Source organism: Canis lupus, chromosome 3 (genome assembly GCF_003254725.2).
Source record: "Canis lupus dingo isolate Sandy chromosome 3, ASM325472v2, whole genome shotgun sequence".
NCBI classification, from domain to species: domain Eukaryota; kingdom Metazoa; phylum Chordata; class Mammalia; order Carnivora; family Canidae; genus Canis; species Canis lupus.
Genome location: NC_064245.1, coordinates 52,472,240 through 52,494,571, shown reverse-complemented (window position 1 = coordinate 52,494,571; position 22,332 = coordinate 52,472,240). Strand labels below are relative to the sequence as shown.

At 53.8% G+C, this 22,332-nt stretch overlaps 1 long non-coding RNA gene across 18 annotated transcripts in view; it reads right to left on the bottom strand.

The window, feature by feature from the left end:
* Positions 1–4,049: 4,049 nt before the first annotated feature.
* Positions 4,050–22,332, bottom strand: part of LOC112653397 (uncharacterized) — a 34,708-nt gene continuing 16,425 nt past the window's right edge. For 2 of the 18 annotated variants that reach the window (XR_003132131.3, XR_004814457.2), the window contains exons 3-7: positions 14,273–14,334; positions 13,125–13,188; positions 7,640–7,801; positions 6,846–7,032; positions 4,050–5,668 (exon numbers count right to left, since the gene is read on the bottom strand). This is a non-coding gene — a long non-coding RNA (uncharacterized LOC112653397). The other 16 variants (XR_003132138.3, XR_007409881.1, XR_007409879.1 and 13 more) reach the window with 15 other exon arrangements.

Below are 22,332 nucleotides of genomic sequence, written 5' to 3'. Positions count from 1 at the left end.
TCGGCGCGAGCATCCGTCCGACCGAGCTCGGTTTGCGGCTGGGACTGCGGGGCTGGGGAGGCTCCCACGGACGCGGCTCGCGCCTCCCCCGCCCCGAGCCCCCAGACCCTCCGGTGGCCCCGAGCGGGGGCGCCGGGACCCGGGGACAGGCGCCGCGCCGGCGGGAGGAGGCGGCTCCCGCGGGGCGCGGTGGGGCGGGGCGGGGGCTTCTGCTGGGCCCCGCCCGGAGGGACTTGGGAGCGATTATCTTGAAGAACAAAGGCAGCCGGGGAAGGCTCCGAGCCCCCCGGGCCTGGCCCTGAACTTGAACTTGTACTTGACACTTCGTCCGGAAGGTGGCGAGGGATCCCATCTGAGCTAGGACGGGGGCTCAGCCGTTCACCTGACGCCCCGGGGAGGGGGCGAGCCCGTGCCCCTGGGCGCCGGGAGGGAGGCTGGCGTCCCCAGGTGCCCCTGGGCCCGGTGCGCCCCAAAGTGCCTTGGACCCGAGGGCCCTGGCGTCCCCGCGACCCCTGTGAGAGTGGGCGGGCGGACCGGGCCTCCGGGTCTCCGGCCGGGAGAAGTGGGCCGGGGCCCTGCGCCCCCCTCCCCCTCCACTCCCACCCCACTCTGGGCCGGGCCCGCAGCCGTGGCTGCGCGGGGCTGGCCGGATTCTCTGCACGTCGCGTCGGCTGCCGCTATTCAGCGGCTAATTGAACGTTAATGGCAGGTGCGGATGAGGTCACCGGAGCTGGCTTTTCTCACACATTTTTCATGCAAATTCGCGAAACTCTAAACAAATTTAAATAAAAAGCTCTTTGTGCCGCGTGCGCCCCTCAGTCCTCTCCCTCCCGCCCGGGGTCCTGGCTCCTCCCGCGGCCCTGAGGCCAGAGCCTGCTGCCCAGCCGAGCGCAGCCCGAGGGGATAGCCTGGCGCCCCGGGGCGCGCCGCCTGCCGGCCAGGGATGCACACCCCGCCGGGCCCCCCGTGGCCCAACGCCCTGGGGCCGTGGCTGCCTGAGGGGGAGCCCCCCCTCGCTTTGAGAGACTGCACTGGCCTCCTGGGGCAGGGCGAGGCCGGTGGCGCGGGAGACCCTCAGGGAGGCGGTGTGTCCAGTGCCTGGCATCTGGACAGGCGACCGTGTGCGGGCACCCTAGCTACACCCACACCTGCACCTCTGGGCCACTTTGGTCGGCTTACTCAGCCTCACTCTCTCCGTTGGTTAAATAGGAAGTAAGATAAGTGCCCAGTTACGCATATGCATGTCTGCGGTTTAAACCATGATTTAGGACATGAACCAGACCTTAGACTAGTGCCTGGCCCAAGAAGTGTTATTATCTGAGCTCCAAAGGCCTCATGAGAATGAATGTTGTGATTTTGCACATACATGGAATCACTTGTCAAGGGCTTTCAGGAGATTTATGGCTCCCTGCATCCCATTCTGACCACAGAGATGAGATCAGGAGCCCAACTCCACTACTTCTCACACTGTATGTGGCTCAGCCCTCAGCTGTGTGGCTTTGCATATTTCTTAGCATCTGTTTCCTAGTCTGTAAAATGGGACTAAGTTTCATGGAGTCATTGTGAGAATTAAATGAGAGACACGGATGGTGATTTAGGAGGAGCTTGGGAGCTGCCTCAGCCCAGAACCTGGCAATACACCTGATTATCACCTTCAAGGCTAGAGGCAGGCCCTGGGCCCATCAGCAGCCTTCATCCTTTTACCCAAAGAACGCTAGCCCAGGTCAGGGAGACAGACTCCAAGACTTGACTCCACTCTTCCCCTCCATACCAGGTCCCTTCCCCACACCCTCCACATATCATACATTTTCTTTGCTAGTGGCTAAGTCATACGCTTTCCTCATTCATGTTCTCCCAGAAAAACTGACCAGAGACATGGATATTGCAAAAAAACATCATTCATTGTGGACCGGGAAGACAGAGTCAAGGGGTTCCCAGGATAGGAAGAGGCCCCTCCCAGAATTTGCCCTGGTCTTCCCTCCAGGGGGACCATTCAAGGGGACCCACTGGCCTTGGGGTGTCCCAGTGGTTCAAGCTGCCTGGGTGTGGTCTCTCCTTTCCCATTTTTGCTTTCCCTCAGCCTCCCATCAGGCCAGCCTCTGGGAAGCACTGGGGCAAGCCTGGAAGTGTCCTTATGCTTCTCCAAGTCCCCTTCAGGTCAAGGAAGAAGCAGAATCTGCAGGAGTGCAGATAACCAGGGGACTGTGTGGCTGTAGCTTCTGACACTCAGACCTCACCCACCCCCACTTCCACCAGGCGGAGACCCTGAATCTTCCCCAGGACCATGCCCCAGCTCTCCAGTGCCCACTAGGCTTGTCTTGACCAGCTGGACAGCCTCTTTACCTCCAGGCCACCACCTTCAGGAAACCCATCTGGATAATTCTACTGTACCTGGAGGAGAGGCTCTGAAGGAGAGGCTATACTATGAGACATGACAAAAGCCTCAATAGATGAAAGGCTCTATACTCCCCATCTCCCACTCCATCCAGCCCTAGCCTGGGCACACTGCAGGAGTTAGATGGCATTAAGTGAAACTGGGGGAGGACCTCAGGCAAAGGCACATTTGTGGTGACCTTGCAGAAGAGGGGTTAATGTCTCTGTGCATGGGGATTGGCAAGGAGGCATTTTAGTTTTGGGGAACTCATTTAAGTGGCCAGGCCAAACAGGATCACTTTGGGATTAGGAGTACAGACTTTAGAGTCAAAGAGACTTGGTTGTTTTTTTTTGTTTTGTTTTGTTTTGTTTTAAAGAGACTTGGTTCTGAACCTCAGTTGTGGCACTAACTATGTGTGTGGTTTGGGACCTATAACTTAGCTTTTCTGTACCTCATCATCCTCAGCCATGAAATGAATGTGCCATGAATACTTGCAGCCCACAGAGTTATGAGTAATCACCAGTCCTCATATGGTCATTCTTTTTTTTCTTTTTTCATATGGTCATTCTTAATGCTTCTTTCTTCCTCTCTGCTGGTCCCACAGCTGATTTGGGGTGACCACTGTTACCACCCATGCCCCAGGGACCACAGCTGCTCAGTCTGGGTCAGGGTGCTTCTTTTCCCTGGCCTTCTCAGGCCATGGTGGGTTGGGGTGGGGGCTGGCCCCCTGGAGAGCTCCTGGGGTAACCCTCCAGTGGGTATATCCCACCCCATGCATTGCTGTTACTACATCTTGAGGTGCCTCCTCAGAGACACTTCCTGGTCTATTTACTTTGAGGGGGAGCAGGGGCAAAGCAGATAGAGGAGGCAATTGGCAGTGGGCACCTGCATTAAGCATGGTGGTCTCTCTCATGAAACATGCTGCTTATGCAAATTGGGCCTTTCACAACTCTATCCATTTCCCCTGACAGGCCCAAGCCCAACCAATCCTCTAGCACAATGATACCTCACTGGGCAGCCGTGGCAGTGGATGGGGGCACCTCTTCCCCAACCCTGGGCCCCAGCCCAGCCCCATGACTAGATTGGTTGGGGTGTGGAGGAAGGTGGCTAGGCTGGGGCTTCCAAGGTCCTTTCCCAAAAAGGCAGCTCTTGGAAGGTAGAGGGGCATGATTTACTGGCAGTGAAACAGGGAAACCCTCCACCCTCACCCCCTCCCTGCTGAGGAGCTCAGACAAACGAATCAACTACTCTTCCACATGGTGAAATTGGAATAATGATAACCACTGAGGCAAGACCCAGAGATACTAAGCCTGACACTTAGTAGGCTTTTAATTAACCATAGTAACCACGACGATAATGCTATGTGGTTCTTAGGCCTGAAAATGGCCAATGGCAGAGTTTCTGGGATGTTTTTAACTGCAACATCACCACTATCCTCTTGAAGCTCTTACCCTAATTTGGTTAATAGAAGTTAAGCCTATTATAATGAATAGCGTCTTTAAATTTTTCAGTAAGTATTCCATGAGCATGAAAAGAACATGTAACGGTACAGAAGAAGGCATCCATCCATCCCACTGCCCAGAGACAGCCTTCCAATACTTATTTCCAGAAACTCTTCATATATAAGCATACTTAGGAATGACTTCCAAATACACATAAATAAGATCATACTCTATTGCCAGTTCTGCAATTTATTCTCCTCGTGCAACAATATATATTGGTCAACCTTCCATATCAGCTTATAGAGAGATCTACCACAGTGATTTTTGCAGCTGCATAATATTCCACCGTATGAATGGACCATGGGTTCATTTACATGTTCTTACATTCTTAAAAACAAAATGTTCTGATAAACATCCTTGGACATAATTCTTTGGACATTTTTACATATATGACCAGAGAATAAATTCCTAGCCGTGCAATTTGCTTGTGACTAAGTATATGTCTTTTCCATCCTAATACCCACCACCTTACAGAAAATACTGTACAATTTACATTCTCCAACCAGTGTTTAAGAGTGTCTTAAAACAGACCGGTGATGGTAGAGAAAGGCACCAAACTATCCAGCTGTGTGAGATCCAGGCTATGGAGGCGACTCAGGAGCCTCTGAGAATGGGTCTGTTGTCCCAAGGGCAGTGACCAGGGGCTTCCTCCTGTCTAGGATCGTGCATGCTGGTGGCCCGGGGTACCCTGAGTCAGAGGAAAGTGGGGCTCACAAGGGTGCTGGGAGCAGAGGGCAGGCCAGCATGGCTAGAGTCCTGCCTGAATGGTTTCCTGTGGCCATTGTCTCTGCCCTGCCTGGTCTCCTTGGGGGTAGTTTATTTAGGGGCCATGGAGAAGGGGCTGGGCAGTAGCCAGAGGAGGGTGCAGTCCTCACCAAAGGAACCCAGGAATGTGTCACAGAAGGGAGAGAAAGAGGAAGGGGGGGGAATCCCATCCCTGGGAGAGACGGGACGTCAAGAACCCCTGACTAATGAATAGTGAGTTTGCCCTTGAACCTCACTGGGCTTCGCCATTCTCAGGCACAGAACAAGAGCCGAGACACGTCTGAGCCCAGCTGCACGGGGACGGCGGCGGTTCATCTCAGACACTTTGACAGGCTGGGTCTTTTCCCTGCATAGCTCAGATCTGCCTCCCGGCTCCCGTGGCAACAGCACAGCGGCATGGCTCCCAGGTCCAGGCCCTGCCTGCTGTGAGCAGGAGGAGGGAGGAAGAGGAGCACCAAGTGGAGGACAGCTGGGGAGAGGGAGTCGTTAACTCCTAGAAGGCTGGAGCCCCTTGCTTTAGCAACCTCCCAGTGTGCTGCCCTCACTCCTCTGGGTCAGAAATACAGATGACTGAGAGCTCCAGTTTGCTGGAAGCCTGGTCAGAGTACCTCAAACCTGGAAGAGGCACACAGTGTGACAAGGGCAGAAATGGTAGCCCACAGGCCAAAGGCCAAAAGGCCAAGCCCCCCCCCCCCCCCCCCCCCCCCCGCATGGTGGTTGGGGCATGTCTTCCCAGGTCCTTTGCCAAGTCCCAGATGGGCAGGGATGGAAGCGGAGCTTGCACCTCTGCCCATAGCCGCCTCCTCTATCCGGGCCCGACTGTCGCAGCCTCAAGACGCTGGCTTCAGATGACATCTTCCCTTTCTGCTTGGCTTTTCCCCTTTCCCCTGCTGATGACCTCCAGGGTCCTGGAGTGGCGTGGCTGTGAATTCCAGTCCTGTGACCTTGGCAAGACCCACCATTCCTCTCGGTCTCCATCTTCAGAGAAGCTGAAAAGAGGTTGTCCCATCACACTTCACAGGACAATCTAAAGATAAGAGAATAATATGTGAGAAGGAGCTTTACCCTCTGGGGAGGAAGGTGTCCTATAAATCTCATTCAGGTATTATTAGGGCTGAAAGTAGGTATTTCTGCTCCCTGGGGATGGGGGGAGGAACTCCCCCAAGGTTTTTCCAGAACCTCTCCAGCACAGCAGGCCTGAAACTCCAAGGCAAGAGGTCAAGAAGGACAAGGGTTTCTGTCTATGGCCTCTGGAACTCCTGGCTCCAGCTGCTACTAGGTGGTAAAAGAGTGACCATATAATTTCAAGGTGTTTTACTTGTATTCTTTCTAGGCCTCACTGCAACTTGATGAAAAAGGTGTGGTTGTTCTCATTTTAAAAATAAGGAAACAGGCTCAGTGAGGTAAAGGGCTGGCCCAAGGTCACACTGGCCATAAAAGGCCTTGGGCCCACATTCACCTGACTCCATGGCCCACATCATGGCAGAGCCACCTGCCTGGGGGGGTGCCAGGGAGAAGGGTGGGCCACGGAGAAGCAGCTCTTCCCTCATGCACGGCTTCTGGGGGCTTAGAGCTTCCGAGTCTAAAGGCCTTGGCAAAGGGAAGTAGGATGGGGCAAGCCCCAAGGAGAACACTGCAAAGCCACCCTGAGGGCCAGCCAGTGGCAAACAGAACCACCAGGGCAAACACTTGTCAGAGAAAAGAGAAACAGAAGAAAAGGCTCCAGATCAGAGGCTGGGAGCAATCTCAGCTAAGATGCACTCTCAGGCCCAAGTCTTGCTCCAGGGCAGGTCACTCCCAGCTTCACGTCCTTGCCCACACTGAGCTGGGTTTTCATTTCTGTAGCCTCTGGGTTGAAGGTATGTCCCTGCATCTCAGGGCAACTCGAAGGGAACCAAATGGGGTGGGCTTCCTGTGAACAAGGGGGCTGGGAGTATGGGCCACTGGTGAGTAACAGGAGAAAAAAGGCAGGAAGAACTTCCAGATTATAAACCATCACAGCTAGGGGTGCCTGGGTGGCTCAGTGGGTTAAGCATGTGCCTTGGGCTCAGGTTGCAATCTCAGAGTCCCGGGTTCAAGCCTCACGTCAGGTTCCTTGCTAGGTGGAGAATCTGCTTCTCCCTCTTTGTGATCTCTCTTGCTCTCACTCTCTCTCAAATAAATAAAATAAAATTTAAAAATGTCACAGCTAAAAGGCAAGGCACCTTTGAAGCCCTTCTATCCAATGCTCCTTTTCCTGGTGCAGAACGGGAGCTGGCTCACCGAAGGCTATTCACCAGGAAGATGGGCTGGAGGCCAAGTCTCTGACTTCCAGGTGAGTATGGCTGTGTCTTCCTATGCCCTCGTTACTCTACCAGGCCACCTTGGGTCACTTTGGGCAAGGATTTCACTCTATAAGGCAAAAAGAAGGACCAGGTAAAAGGAGCTACTGTTGGCACAGCACACCATAGGTCAGGGGTGGCTTCAGGAAGCCTTGAGGCCAGAAGCCTTCATGAATGAGAGAACACTGCTCTGCAGCACTATCACCACCACCACATTCCCAGCGCTCCACAGCCAGATGGCAGCAGCCATGAACCTCCCTGGCTAATGATGAAACAGGTGTGGGGAAGTGGATCAGGATGCAGACAGGCCCTAATCCTGACCCATGATGCTTCTGAGAGGGAGAGACAGGAAGGAGCAGCAGCTTCAAGGGATGTAAGGAGGGTGAGAGCCACCACAAGCTGGTTCCCCCAGAGCCTGGTGAAGAGCTGACAACCAGGGCAGGGCCTGCAGCTGGGAAGGACCTCAGCTCACTCCCCTTTGTTGCTGGGGCCTCTGCCAGGTGGGGCATGGTGTCCCCATGCCAGGCACACCTAACTTGCTCCGAATGCAAAGGAGACCCCAGGATCCCCCATCCTACAACCTTGTCAGGAACTGCCCTCGAGGGAAGTCTGCATGCTTGCTGATGAACACACACGTGATGGGGCAGAGAGAAAGACACAAAGACAAATGCACTTACCCCAGGCCAGCTGTGCCCTCCTCCCTGGGCTGGCGATTTGGGCCAGCTGTCATTCCGACTGGCTGGCGCCCATGGTAAAATATTCTGGGTATCATCACTGTCCTCATCCCACAACCCAGCCGTATTACCTGACCTTGAGAAGCGTTCATGCCTGCCCTATACCTGAGGGTGAAAGAGGGAAGGAAAATGAGCCCTATTTAGTGTTTCCCATGTATTTAACACTCCTCACAACTCATAGCTAGGGATGATTCCTCCCATTTTACAGACAAGGGATGAGAAACTCCAAGAGTCAGTGGGGAGTTGCTGCACGGTGATGCCTGAAGCGGAGCTCCAATTATGGCATTTCCTCATCTGTCCCCCCTCCCTCTCTGGCTAAAGTCAGGCTGGGGCCACCCTGGCCTGGTGTGCCAGGAGCCTCCAAACCAGGTGGGTTTGTGCTCAGCATCCCTGCCTCAACTTCCTACCTCCCCAGGGTTCTCAGGGCTGCTCAGTCTAAGCTGGTGAGCAGGGGAGGCATACTGCCCGGCATATTTGATTAGTTTCAGAACAAATGCCTATCTTCTGACCAGCCCCGACTGGTTGTTTGTGGGGAAGGAATCTCTACCCTCACAGATGTCTGTTTCTACCTGGAAAAGGAAGCCAGAGGACGTGGAGGCTGGGGTAAGGGAGGGGACAGCTACCAAACAATAAAACCCACCCCACGCAGGCACAGCCAGAGAGCCTCAGTCCTGGCAATCTTCCTCCTAAGGAACAAAGGTGACACTGGCCTCCTGCAGGGCGTATGCCCAGGCCATCTATTGGGCACCACTCCTGCTGGGACCAGCCTCAGGATGGGGAGCCGCGCCTGGAATGTGATTCCCTGGCTTTGCGTGACGCTCGGTTAGTGGAGTGCGACTCCCAAGATCCCCTGTCACCTCCTAAAGCCTCTGCCAGCCCGCCCCCCACCACCACGCTGATCACCAGATTAAGGAGCTCAGGGCTACAGCTGAGGCAGCTAAAACCAGGAGGGGAGGGGCTGGGAGGGCAGCAGGCAGCCTCCCAAGGCCCTGCCTGCCCTCTCTCCCCCACTCCTACTGTGGGCTCTATTCTCTGTTCCTGCCACGAGCTTTAATCTCTGTACTCTTCCTCACTGAGCTCCTGCATCCCCTGCCCCCACTCCAGAGATGCCCAGCTGGAGTTTGGAGCCACTCTGGAGACAGGGAGAAGAGTAGGACAAGAGAGGTAGAAGGAACAGCAGTGAGTGGACCGGGCGGTGGGGATGGGTGGGAGCTTCCCATGAAGGAAGGAAGGTGAGCTCTGGAAGGCAGGCCCAGGGCCTCCCTGCCTGCACGCGTGCCACCTGGGGTAATCCCAGAGGCTCCCTATGGGACCCTGGCTGCCAGACTCCAGAGCATCCCACACACCTGAGGAGGGGGCAAGAGGGATGGCCAGAGGTTGGGGAGGCTGGCAAAGGACTAGAGAAGGAATCTGGACATTGAAAGTTTTTTCCCCATTTCCTGAACCAGAGTCATCCCAAGTCATTTAAATCACAAACACAGAAGTTCCCTCCTGTACTATGGCTTTCACCAGATCTGAAAGAAATGAGATGGGGAAAAATAAATAAATAAAAATAAAAAAAAAATAAAAAAAAGGAGATGGGATGGATCCATCCACGATAAAGACCTCACAAGAAGGACCTGGAGGGGGGCAGCCCGGGTGGCTCAGCGGTTTAGCGCCACCTTCAGTCCAGGTCCTGATCCCGGCTGGAGACCAGGGATCGAGTCCCATGTCGGGCTCCCTGCATGGAGCCTGCTTCTCCCCCTGCCTGTGTCTCTCATGAATAAATAAAATCTTAAAAAAAAAAAAAAAAAAAAAAAAAAGAAGAAGGAACTGGGGGGTTTTGGCACAGGGCTTTTTAGACAGTGAGCACCCCAGGCTTGCACTTTCAATCACCCATAAGCAGTGTTGAGAGGGCCGGGCGGGGGAAAGGCCAGGGAGGGCCTGAGAGCCAGAACCCCTGGTCACTGGATCCTGAGACCCCTGTACCAGGACAAGAGGGGCATACCCCAGGTCCCCTCTATCCCACAGTGTTACTGTGAGGAGCTGTGGGGAGGTGGAGATTCTGAAGGCAGGATCCAGAGTTGTCTGAAGGCACAGTTCAGCAGGCATCCAGCCCTTTCTCAGCCCTGTCCCCCATGCCAGGGCCTGCAGGGGGCGACCAGGACACACCCAGCGTCCTGGCCAGCCACTGCTCTTGCTCCAGCTTCTTCTTTGCTGCCACTGCCAAGCTTCCTTCTGCTGGGCAGGGGCAGGAGGAGGATGGCTTGGGTTGCTAACAGGGGGTCTGTGAGGGCCTGGGAGGAGACACTGTGCCAGCTACTGATCCCCTACCCATTCCAAAAACAGAGGCCCACACTCCCGTGTCAACAGGAATGAAATCCTTCCCACTATACCCTTCTTTGCCCCTGGCCAGAATTCACCGGTCTGGTTCCCGTTCTTGTGCTAAATCAGCGAGTGCTAAATCAACACAGCTCTGAAATGATCACCATCACAGCCCTTCTGAGCTAGAAGGAACCAAGAGACTCCTGAAGTTCAACTCACTTATTTTGCCAATAAGAACACCAAGATTCAGGGCATAGGGGAGAACTGGGGTGCCAGAGGTCACACAACAGACCAGTGGCAAGGACATGCCTCGTGGCCTGTCTACTAGACCCCTCTCCTGTTCAGTGCCTGAAAGAGGGCTTCTCCGCCATATCCCAAATAAGATCCTGGCCCAAACGTGGGCGGCGGGGGTCTGGGGCCAAGGGAGGCCGTAATGCGATAAGCAGACTGGCCATCTGGCTTGGGGACGGAGGAGAGCCCAGACTGGCCGCTTCTGCTGCCCGTCCCGGGGGGCCCTGTGTCACGAGAGACAGACTGCCAGATGGACAGGCACTGGCCTGGGTCTGGGCGGAAGCCAGTGAGTTCCCTGTAGTCAGGGCTAACCAACTTTCAGACACTGTGGGGTAAGAATGGAGGGGGCATGGGGAGCAAGGCCAGGCCCCCCCAAAGGGCCGAGAGACAGAAAAGCAGGATGAGGAAGCCGGGATTCCCAGCCAGGCTCAGAGCCTAGCTCCCCAGGTAGGCCCAGCCTAGCTCAGCCCCACAGTGGCAAACAGGTCCCCCTCCCGGGGAAAGGCAAACACATCTCCCCTGGCACCTTCTCAGACATGCATGCAAAACTAATTAACATGGGGAGACATGCGAGCAGCCGGCCAGCTCCACACCCTTGAGTCCACGCAAACAAGGCAAGCCCTTGTCCGGGGGACGTGCACAAAGCTTTGTTGCTAATTTAGGCATCTGTCTCTGTCTGGCCTGGTCCTCCTGCCTGCGCTGGGGTTTTTCCCAGCCCCTTGGACAATGCTGGGAACAGGCCCGCCGATCCCTTATTCAAATCACACCCAGGACAATGAGTTCATTGTGCCGGCCACAGAAAAGGGGATGCTGGGGTGGGGTGGGGGGTGTAACGGGGCATCGGGAAAGGAGAAGGATGCGGGGGGTGAAGAAAACGGGAACCCAGGCAAGTGTTTACTAACACAGCCCCTGCAGCTGCTTGGGCCCCTCTCCCCTCCCCCTGCCTGGCTGGCAGCTGGGGAGAAGTCCCGGGACTCTGAGGTGGGGGGCCCCCCCGCCGAGTGGTTGAGGGGCCAGCAGTCAGCAACGTCTGGCTCAGACCTCCACCTTCCACAGTCTACAGCTACCCCTGCATGTCCATGGCCACACACGGTTTTTTAGACTGGTTTGGGGGTTCTTTTCATCTCTTACTGCAGACCGAGCAGCATACTGTCCAATCCTCACTGTAGAGGAGACAGGGCTGGGGGGAGAGGTGCTGGCGGCTGTGCGGGGTGGGGACCTGCTGTCTCAGCCATTGTCTTCAGGCAACGTTTCATTTTCTCCTCCTTCCCAGCTAATAAATTAGAGAGGAGACGGTGAGCTGCGAAGGGACAGGCTCCCCACGGACGGCGGGCAGGCGGGCAAGTCTGTGAGCTCATGGCAGATGGGGCTCACCCAGCCTGGCTGCTGCTCATACCACACCTGGTCAGACACTCACATGCAGCCCCCTTCCATGACCACCATTAAGAAAACCACATACACACATGCACGTACACATGCACGCATGACATACACATGCACACGTGTGTGTACATACACACACACATCTATATAAACCCCCCGAGATTCCTGAGGGGGCAGATCTGGAGCTTTGAAATGCCCTCCCTCCTACCAACAACCCTCCGCTCCTTGTTGCGCTGAGTGGCCCAGACAGGCTGATGTAAACAGACACACACAGCCTGACACTGACACGCAGACACAAAAAGAAACACACACACCCAGAGGCAGCCCCAGACACACACACTGACAATAGTGTAATGAATGCGGGACGGGAGTGCATTCACTCAAAAGCCCACAGCGCTGCTCGCCCAGCACCAGGGTGGCTGAAAGGTTACAGAGAGGCTGCAAGCTAGCTCCTACCGACCTCCTCCCTCGCTCCAACTCCCAGGATCTCTGGCTGCCTGGGAGGGGAAGTAAAATACCAACCCAGGCATCCAGATGGAAGCCAAGGCCTCTTGAGACAGAAAAGTTTGAAACCGGTCTCAGCTCTTCATCAGGGGTGGGTGGCTGAACTGCCCCGAAGAATTTTTTTCTTTAATTCTGAAACATAGGTGTTTAGAGTCATATTAATTATCCTGCATTTCAAGCTGGTGTGTTAAAGCTGGGGCACACCGAAGCCTTGCTGGCATCCTTTTCCCAAACAGGAGCATCCACAGGTTGGGGTGATTCCTTCCTTCAGTTAAAATAATTGTAAGCGGGGTGCGTAAAGATGAACACAAATGGTACAACTCAGAGACCCTTTAAAACCAGTGCTGCTGCTTCTTTTTTTATTCATGAGAATCACAGAGAGAGGCAGAGACACAGGCAGAGGGAGAAGCAGGCTCTCTGTGGTGAGCCCAATGCGGAACTCTATCCCAAAACCCGGGGATCACAACCTGAGCTGAAGGCAGACGCTTAATCACTGAACCACCCAGGCGCCCCTAGACGTGATTCTAAGGATAAAGGAGAAGTGGTGGCTCCCTTTCCACTGGCCCAGAGGCATGGAAATGTAGTGAGTTGAGCCATACAAAATTACTGATACTTGACTGTTTTAGATCTATAAAAAAGAAATTTCATTCGGATCAACCTAATAGGCAGCTGGTTCTAAGAACCATTAGGTTTTTTTTTTTTTTAAATTTCCTCCCCATATTTTTTATTTCCTTCCCAAACTGGGTTATTTTATTTCTGAAGAAGAAAAAAACAATAGTAACCCAAGACCCAAATCAATCTTGGACCACCCATCTACAACCACATAACTGCCTTGTGTATAGAGCCCAGCTGGAGCAGCAACCGAAATGAACTGTGTGCCTGTGTGCACATGTGCACGCGTGTACACACACACACAGCCTGTGGCCTGGGTCAGGCCAGGACCCACCTTCAGACTCTTCCACCAGGGCTCCTGCTTCTCATTTCCCTGTCTTCTGATTCTGGAATGCGTCCTGGGGGAACAGAAGGAACATGAAAGGAGAACACAATGGGAAATGGGAAACTGTACTTCTGATTTCTTCTCTAGAGGAGTGTTGGAGGCTAGCATGGGAGTCTAATTACACATTTTGTCCTGGAGGAAAGGTCAACCTCGAAGCTTCATCACAAAAGCATATGCTGTCAATTGGCTACTAAATTTAAACTCAAGGCCAGTCTCTGTGCATAAGACATTCATTTAAACTACCTCTAAAAGAGCTACATATGGGAAGCCAGAAGGCCACTGAGGCCACCCAGCATAGGGAAGGCCCACTCCTTGCCAGTATCTGATGTCCATTTGGTCGCTCACTGCATCTTCCTAGAAAATCACTCTTCTGAACTCCTCTGGGTTCCCAGGGGAGGAAAGATCGAAGGTTTTGGAAGCAGAGTCAAGAACTGCTCTGAATCTCACTACCTGCTTCTTACTTGCCCATCGAGGAAAGCCTTCATGTACACTCATCCTGCTCACCAGCAGCTGAGAAAAGACACTTTTATGGAGTCTTCTAATGGCCAAGGACCTGGGACTCTATTCAAAGACCTGGAGTCACCTTTCTATGCAGATGGTCCCTCTTACAACTTTGACAAGTACTTTAACCAAAAATACCATGTAAGTTCTAGAGTTTCATCTTTCAGCACACACACACACACACACACACACACACACACTGAGTTCAACAAGAAAACAACTAAAGCAATAGTAATAATAAAATAAAACCTGTTTGGCCTTCCTGCTCCTGGGGGCAAGTGGCAGAATAGCAGAGCCTGCAGTCCAGGCTTAAGGACTGGTGGATTCATTTGCAGGGCGGGCCCAGCCTAGGGGCTACATGGACAACTCTTCCAAGCTCCAGATGTATTGAGGAGGCAGCTGGGTACCCACTATCGCCATATGCAGGCTTACCTGCCAACCACTGCACTCAGGATCCAGTTTGAGCAGAACCAGGAAAGAATTCTGGCTTGGATGCCCCAAACAGTATCTGATTTCTTCCAAGGAGAAGAAACCTTCTGTATGTGAATTCATCCAGATGTAATTTATTATTTGATTGCATTTAAGATGTTCCTTACCAATGTTACACAGAAATCTCAATAGGTTACTGCTATGCTGATTCCGAAGATCAAAGTTGTTCCTTAAATGAAGAAAAGGCAATTGAGATATCACAGTTCTGTACAGAACCAATGGAATCTGGAATATTAAAGTTCTAACCTAGGCAAAATGGCAATTTAAGGTCACCATAGGCAAAACATGAGATGGCCCCTGACCCTGCTCTCCCAGGCTCTTGGGCCATGGAGACGGGCAGAGAGGCCCAGAAGCTGCCAACTGGTGAGGACTGTCAGATCTCCAGTCCCTCTTAATCCAGCACCCCTATCCCCCAGCCTGGCCTTCCCATCCTGGATGGATAGGTGAAATTCTGTATTATACAAGTTTGAAGTGCTGAGCAAGGGACTGTGGTTTGCTTCTCTACATCCCCAAGGCATTGCCCAGAGCCCGACACATAGTGTTTGGTCAATAAATGTTGAATGGATAAACGAAGACAATAGAAAAAATATAGTCTGGCATGGGAAGATTTCCAATTCCTGAACTCCATGGCTCCCTTGTAAACTGACCTATGGTTCTGTGGCATAGTCCTGGAGGTGCTGAAGTCCAGGCCAAGGGCCATCAGACGTGAGAAAGGCAAGAGTAGGTATATCTGCTCAGCTCAGGCTAGCCTGGCAGTCCTCCTACACCAATCTTGCACATGATGACAAGACCAACAACCCTTAGTCTGCCCTCCACCCCTATTATTCTCAGTCTCCACCATCTGACCTGCTCTTCTGTGCCCAGATTTCTGACCCAGTCCCACAGGAGTCTACCCTGCTGCTCCATTCCCACCTCCAAACTTTTGTGGGGGAGTCTCCCGCCCCCACTCAGCCTAGGAGACAGGTTTGGGCATGGTGAGCCTTCTCTGATAATTCCACTCCAAATGAATTCCTCCTATCTTAAGTCCCAAGTTCTGAGTCAAGTTATCACCTCTCAATTGTGTGCCTTATGAGGCTAGTTTCTGCTCTTGGGGGTCAGGGGTTCTCCTGGGCTTCTCTCTGCCCTGGAGCTTGGGGCTTATGCATGGTCGGTAAACACCATGACTTATTCTAGTGAGCAACAGAGAGCCGAGCCAGTCCCTCGATGGCTGGTTTCCCTGCTTCTCCACTTGCTACTGATGTGCAGCCCACCAGTGAGATGGTCACCACAGCACAACTTTGCTGGCTCACGCATGCTCAGGCCACCCCTTCCCGCAGCACAAACACACCCATTCTACAACAGCAGCAGATGAGGACACAAACTGACATGTCTTGAGTGCCACAAGCTCAGTATTACTATCCTCAATTTCATAGATGAGAAAACTGGCTCAGAGAGAAGCAAAATAACGTGTCCAAAAGGGTCTGAACTAGATAGACAAGCCGGATGCCCCCTGGGCGGCATGCTCTGCTTCCCACCACCATGATCTTGAAGCCTGTGATCTGGTAACAGAAGATAGAACCATGGACTGGCAACAACTGAACATGGAGTAAAGGAAGCCGCAGGCCCAACCCGAGCCCTTCTGCTCTATATCGCCCCTCTCCCTGGCACTCATCACAGAAATGGCATGCCCTTGGAGGCATCTCTCACCTCTCGCCTCCCATATCACCAAACTCAGGGGATAGGAAGAAGGTCCAGCATCCTCTGCTTAAGGACCAGATAAGACTGGACAGAGGACGTGGACCCCTTCCTCCTCCAGAAGACTCTGCTCCCTTGGGGGGATGTAACATTCCAGAAAGCAGAGGCTCAACCTTGCCCTGAGAGCGAAAAATGTCCTGGTGCCACCGTTGGACTGGCAGACTTTGGCCAACCCCTGATTTTATCAACTGAGGCACAGCGGGCTACAGTTCACACAGGAGAAAGCCAGGATCGGATTGGACACTTCTCACCCCTCCTAGTACCTCACCAGGGCTCCCCGGGGCCCTGCACTGGGCCTTCCTACCCCCTACCCTCTTCCTTCCTCCCCAGGCTCACTGTCAGCCCAAAGCAGGAGACACTAGAGAGCCACCCTCTAGCCACCGAAAGCAGCTCATGTTGTTCCCCAAAGCCCAGGCAGACTCCTTGGGAAACGAGGACCCACAGGGACTCAGACTACCACCTACTCAAGGGTTATAGCTCCTGAGGCATAGCCCATGCCATCATCCCATGACATCGGGCTTAGAGAAGAGCAGGCCCTCAGTTTCATTTACCACTCTTTCTGCTCCCTAAGAGACAGGCCTTAAAGAAGATAAAGTATGCAGAGCGTTAGCACAGAACTTGGCACAGTGTAAGTGCTCAATAAATGGTTCCTCTCACCATTATCATGACTCATTAGGATTTCCTGGCTGCCCATTTCTCACCTCCCAGGCTCATGTGAGGAGCTGTCTTTTCATAAACTCAAGGCTCACTGAGGCTGGGAGACCATTAATGGAGTTCAGGGTTTCTGGGGCAGGAAAGTGAAACTGTAAGAGGGGAAAGGGGGCTGGAAGCGAGGCTGGACCTACAGCCAGGAGTCCTCTGAGGTGAGAAGGCCCCTGTGCCCTCTGCCAGCAGGATGAGCCCAGCGCCTCCCCAGAAAATCTCTCTGAAGACCCAAGGCTTGGCAGGAAGCCAGGGCAGGAGGCCTCTCAAAGAAGACGCTGGCTCTGAGCCAAGGCGCATCCCAGAAGCTTCAGCTCGCCTAGAGCAGCACAAGCTTCAGGGAGGAGGGGCAGCCAGGGAGGGGCAACAGAGAGCTCTGGGCTAAAGGGAACCTGCTCAGAGTGCGTTTGGGCATGAACTTGGGACACACAGCTTTCTTCCCATGCCCTATGGTTTCCACACACCTGGGGGACTATGAAATCACTGCAAGGACAGGGATAGGGGCCTGGGGAGGTGATCCACCCCCAGGACAACCCTCCTGTCACCTACATCTGTGCCCATACAAACTCCATGGGGCACTGCTACACCTCCACCCAAAGACTTCTGGGGTTACCCACTGGCTCTGTTTCCCCCACCCTAGATTCTGAAAAACAGTGTTGCCTGAAGATTCACACTTTCTACCTTCAAGGACTGTGGGGTAACCCCCATTTAAGGGGCTATACTGGACACCCCTAAAAGCCTCTTTAGACCTGAGCCTCTCTAGTGGCCTCTGGCCTGGCATTTCCATGGCCTTCTATACACAGAGCTCTCTGTGGCCAGGGACCTTCCAGGGATAGATCAGGATTAGTTACTGAACATTAGGGCTAAAAGAGGTCTTAATTTTCTAGTCTTGACCAATAAAATATGAGCAGCATATATCCTTTTAAATTTCTTAGAAGCCACATTAAAAAGGAAGAAGAAAAAAAAGAAAAAAAGGAAGAAGAAACAGGTAAAATTGATTTTCCTACTGTATTTTACTTAACCCAATATTATCATTTTGGCATGTTGCACTGACCGCCTCTCATGAGCTGAACATGAGATCAACATCCAGTGGTTAGCACACTGGACAGCACAACTCTTTACTCCAGCAACCTCCCCGACTTTCAGATGAGGAGGTGGCCCAAGGATCTCTAAGGAGTGGGCAGCATGGTAGGAAGGGATGCCTCAAACTTCATCCCTACAGCTGGACCTGTCAGCCTGTCCTTTCAGCCTTCCAATTCATACTCACCTACGAGATAGATGAGTTTACAGTAAATCTATTTCAGGGAGCCCGCAACAGAAACCTGTTTAAAACAGACAACGTGGAGGAGAGAAGACATGGGTGTACTTGACATCACAAGCTCAGGAACAAAGACCAACAGAAGAGAACAGGAGGGAGGTTCTGTGTGACCTCTGCACTGGAGGCAGGTCTGGATGAGGCCCTCTGGGGTGTGCCACCCTCGATCAGGGCCACCCAGCCTCTTTGGGTTGCAAATACCCACGCTCCAGCACTGGGTCTGGTGAATTTTCTACCACGTCTCCCTGGAGGAACTACCCACAAAAGCTCCTCTCTGCTTTAGAAGGCAAGAACAAGTCGTGCATTTACCCTGTGCTTCTAGTCTTCTTACTCTGAGTCGCCATGCCAACACACAGTCATAATTACCGAGGAACGCGCCAATAGTGGCAGCATTGACAAAGACACTATATCAGGGCCTGTGAGCTAAGCAAGGTCAGGCTCCTCGCGGCCCCCCAGCTTCCTGCCCACTTCCTTTATTCCACTCTGATCCATCTCTTTCCCTTCATTCTTTCTCTCCCACCCAGATGGTCTCTTATTATATTTTCTCTGCAAAGAAAGGCACTACAGCTTAGTGTATAAAACACTTTTATAGCAATTAGGAGACAGGTTCTCCTTTGAGTCCTGATTTTAACTTGTGGGAAAAGTCGCTTTAACATCCAGGCCTCAGTTATTTTGCTGTGAATGGGGAGAGTATTTTGGACAGTGCCTATTCAGCAAGTGGGCGCCTGCATTTCATTCACCTACTAAATTCAGGCACTGCTGTGTGTCTAGTGGACTCTAAGATCTTCTTTATGAGCAGCACCAGAGGTACTAGAAGCTCAGAGAAACAAAAGAAGGTTCAGATCAGAGAAGAAGTTGGTTCTAATGCCCTGAGAACAGCAGGGCCTGTATCTCCCCCAGGAAGGGTGCAAATCTCAGAAAAGGGGCCAGGAACAGCTGAAGGGTGGGCTCTATCAGATTATAAAAAGATGAATGGGATGGATGAGAACTATCAGGCTAAGTGACAAGCATCCTGAGGCCCCCAGTGGGAATGAGGACATGCACCCATTTAAAATGAGAGGTCAAAAAAAGAAGGCAGACAGCTACCACCCGAGCCCTACACAAGAGCGCCCCAATTTCAGAACACCCAGTGCACCAACATCTGAACTTACAAAGGAGATAAATTGGAGGCTGATGATTAGCATCACAAAATGATTATTCCCTTTGTAAAAGGCTTCACTGCAGGACTGCTTTAAATAGTGCATTTAAACCATGATCTGATTTGCTAAATTCGATTTATACACATCTACTGCCTAAGCTGGCGTGTGGCTGTATTTACATGTCTTCCCTTGGCACAGAGGAGGGGAGAGGCCAGCCATTATTTGGGGCCTTTAATCCTTGTAGACAGTAACTAATCTGGGGAGCTGAACCCTGTTTTTCTTCCACAGCTGGGGCTTTTGCTGCAAACTGGCCTCAGCTCTCCACCCCACTTTGCCTAGCAAGAGCCAGCCCAAAGATGATGGTCAGGATTTGCTGCAGTGTTTCTGCCAATAGGGGCTCCTCACCAAGAAGGAGACCCCATCTCCACGCCTAAGCATGACAACTTTCTGGTACAAATTTCCAGAGAATCTGTCTGTGGGAGGCTCACTAAATTTATTTAGCACCTACAGTTATCATACCAGGGTTCAAAGGCTACATTTTGGAAGCCATGGAAATTTACCAATCTGTATTAAGTTCTGGGGATCTGATGAGCTACATTCTGCTATTTGTGCTTAGGTCACAGGAACTAAACCCTGGGCTGACCCAGAAGGGCTGGCTCTCTACCCCAAGACAAAAGAATGTGTTCACCAGGTCTCATGGTGACTGTGTCAGCGTAATCAGGAAACCCTCCTTAGTTCCGCTAAAAGGACTTGGAGGTCTCCTTGACAGCACAGTCCTTCAAGAGAGAAATAACTGCTTCCCACTAATGTGATATGACAGTTAGGAGCCAGACCACTGCCAATATGGGGAAGTACCTAGCACATGCCATTTGCTAAAAGAAAGAGGTCTAAGGAATTTATGGGCTCAGAAATGCAACATTCAAAAAACTGAGTCCTTTCAAAAACCTCCTTAGAACCTCTCCTTCCACCACCACTGCCGTATCCAAGAACTAGAGACGGAGACTTTGAGAACCACATGTTCATTTATCAAATATTTGAGGACATCCCCAATGATGAGCCCAGCACAGCCCAGCACCAGGAATTGCAGGGCAAAGAGAGGAACGGGGCAGCACTCAGGTCCGAAGAGTTTATAGTAGAGGATGGAGGGGTCACCAAACAGAACTAAACAGTCTCACTGTTGAGAAACCCACTAAAACCTGCTCACAAGAGGATGGGAAATTGGACTAAGAATCAATTGGACTGGATCCTACTTCTTACTCTTCCAGCCAACTTTATGACCTTGGGGAAAATCACTTAACTTCTCTGGGCCTGGTTCCTCATCTGTAACACGAGCAGTTGACCTACATAATAACCAAGCTTTAAGTTTTCTATAAATCTTACAGGGGAAGAAATGTTCATATCTCTAAAAACCCTCATGAGCTTTCTTCTTCTTAAGTTTTTTTATGAATCTTACAGGGGAAGAAATGTTCATATCTCTAAAAACCCTCGTGAGCCGCCTTCTTCTTCTTCTTCTTCTTCTTCTTCTTCTTCTTCTTCTTCTTCTTCTTCTTCTTCTAAAAACAAGGTTATAAATCCTCACGTTTTCTTTGTCATGGCTGCCAGGAGGCTCAGAACAACCACAATATTAGATACAACATTTATTTTAGGCCAGGAGATTGGGGGGAAGCGGGGTATGACAGGAGAGCTCTCATATGTGAGGTGGGGCTATGTGGAGATGGCAGGGGCTTGGATTCAGGATAGTCTTGGATGAGATCACAGTAGTGATGAATTTGTGTTTGTGTGTACATATGCATGGGCAGAGCCTGTGCTTAAGAACTTAGGCTTTGGGGCAGACAGCCCTGACCCCACCACATCCTAGCTACAGCCAACGTCACAAAGAGGGAATCACCACCACCCTACCTATCGCTGGGAGGCCTAAATACTTGTGAAGTGCCTCAGTACCCGGCAAGGCACGAAGCGAGACTCCATAGACACAGACGAACAGAACCGGGGTTTCTTAGTCACCCTGCCCAAATGCGTATGCGTGGGGCCTGCCTTAGGATAGCGGTGGATCAACTGGGGCAGTTACCAAAAAAACCCAGCAAATCCGCTTAAATAATTCACCCGGTGGGAAGGGGTCCGCTGCTGAGCCACTGACTGCTCTGACCTTGGGTCGCGGCCCGGTGGGGCCCGAGCTCCGAGCTTGGAGCTCCGAGGTGCTACCCCCGTCGCCGCAGCCCCGCCAGGGAGGGTGCTGGCCGGCCTGGGGCGGGAGGCGGGGGCGTCCTCGGCCCGAGCGCTGCAGACGCCGTCCGCGAGCTGGGGCAGGGCGGCCCGGCTCTGCTCGCCACCGGGCCTCGCGGTGTCGGGGCGAGAGCGAGCGTCCGCCGTGCGCCCGACATTCCGCGGAAAGAATGGAAGAGCGCGAAGCGCGCGCGGCTGGGGACTGCGACCCCGCGCCACGGCTCCGCCCCTGCCCGACCCCGGGCCGGCCGCGGAGGGCTCGGACCGCGCGCGTCCCTCCCGGTGGCTCCGGCGGGAGCGCACGCAGCGGCCCGGGGCGCACCGCCAGCCGCGACGGAGGGCCCGGCCCGCCGCCGTAGGGGCGCCCGAGCGCAGCGGCGGGGACCGGCGGGAGGGCGCGCTCCACGCGCGTTCCGCTTCCGTGGGCCGCGCCGCGACCTACCTCGTGCCCACGCAGCCATCTTGCGGCCGCTCCTCGCTCTCAAAATGGCCTCCCGGCCCCGCGGCGCCCTGCCCGCCTCCCCGCCTCCCCGCCGGGCCCGCGGTCCGCGGTCCGGGGTCCGGGGTCCGGGGTCCGGGGTCCGGGCTGCGCGCCCCCCGCGCCCGCGCCCGCGCTCCGTGGCCGGCGGCCCCGCGGGTCCCGAAGGCTGCGGGGCCCAGGCGGCGTCCCGGCGCCCCGGGCTCCCCGCAGCCGCGAGAGGCCTCCGCGCCACCCCGGGCGCCGGGCGCCGGGCTCGGGTTCCCGCGGACACCGACGGGGAGAGCCCCGGCGTCCGGGAGGCCGCCCCGCGCCCGTGCTCCGCCGGCCTGGACCGCAGAGCACAGCGTGCCCGTGGACGTGTGTGGTCAACGCCAGTCCCCGGCGTGGGCGTGTCGCGGAGGGACCCGGGGAGGACGGCACCGGCTCCCGCCCGGGAAGCAGTGGGGCTGCCTTCCCGGTGACCCGGGTAAAGACGCGCGCGCTCCGCCGACCTAATCGCGGCGTCTCCCAGCCTCCGGGCTGCCGGCCCCCACGCCCGCTCTTGGCGCCCCCGGGCAGCGGGCAGCGGGCAGC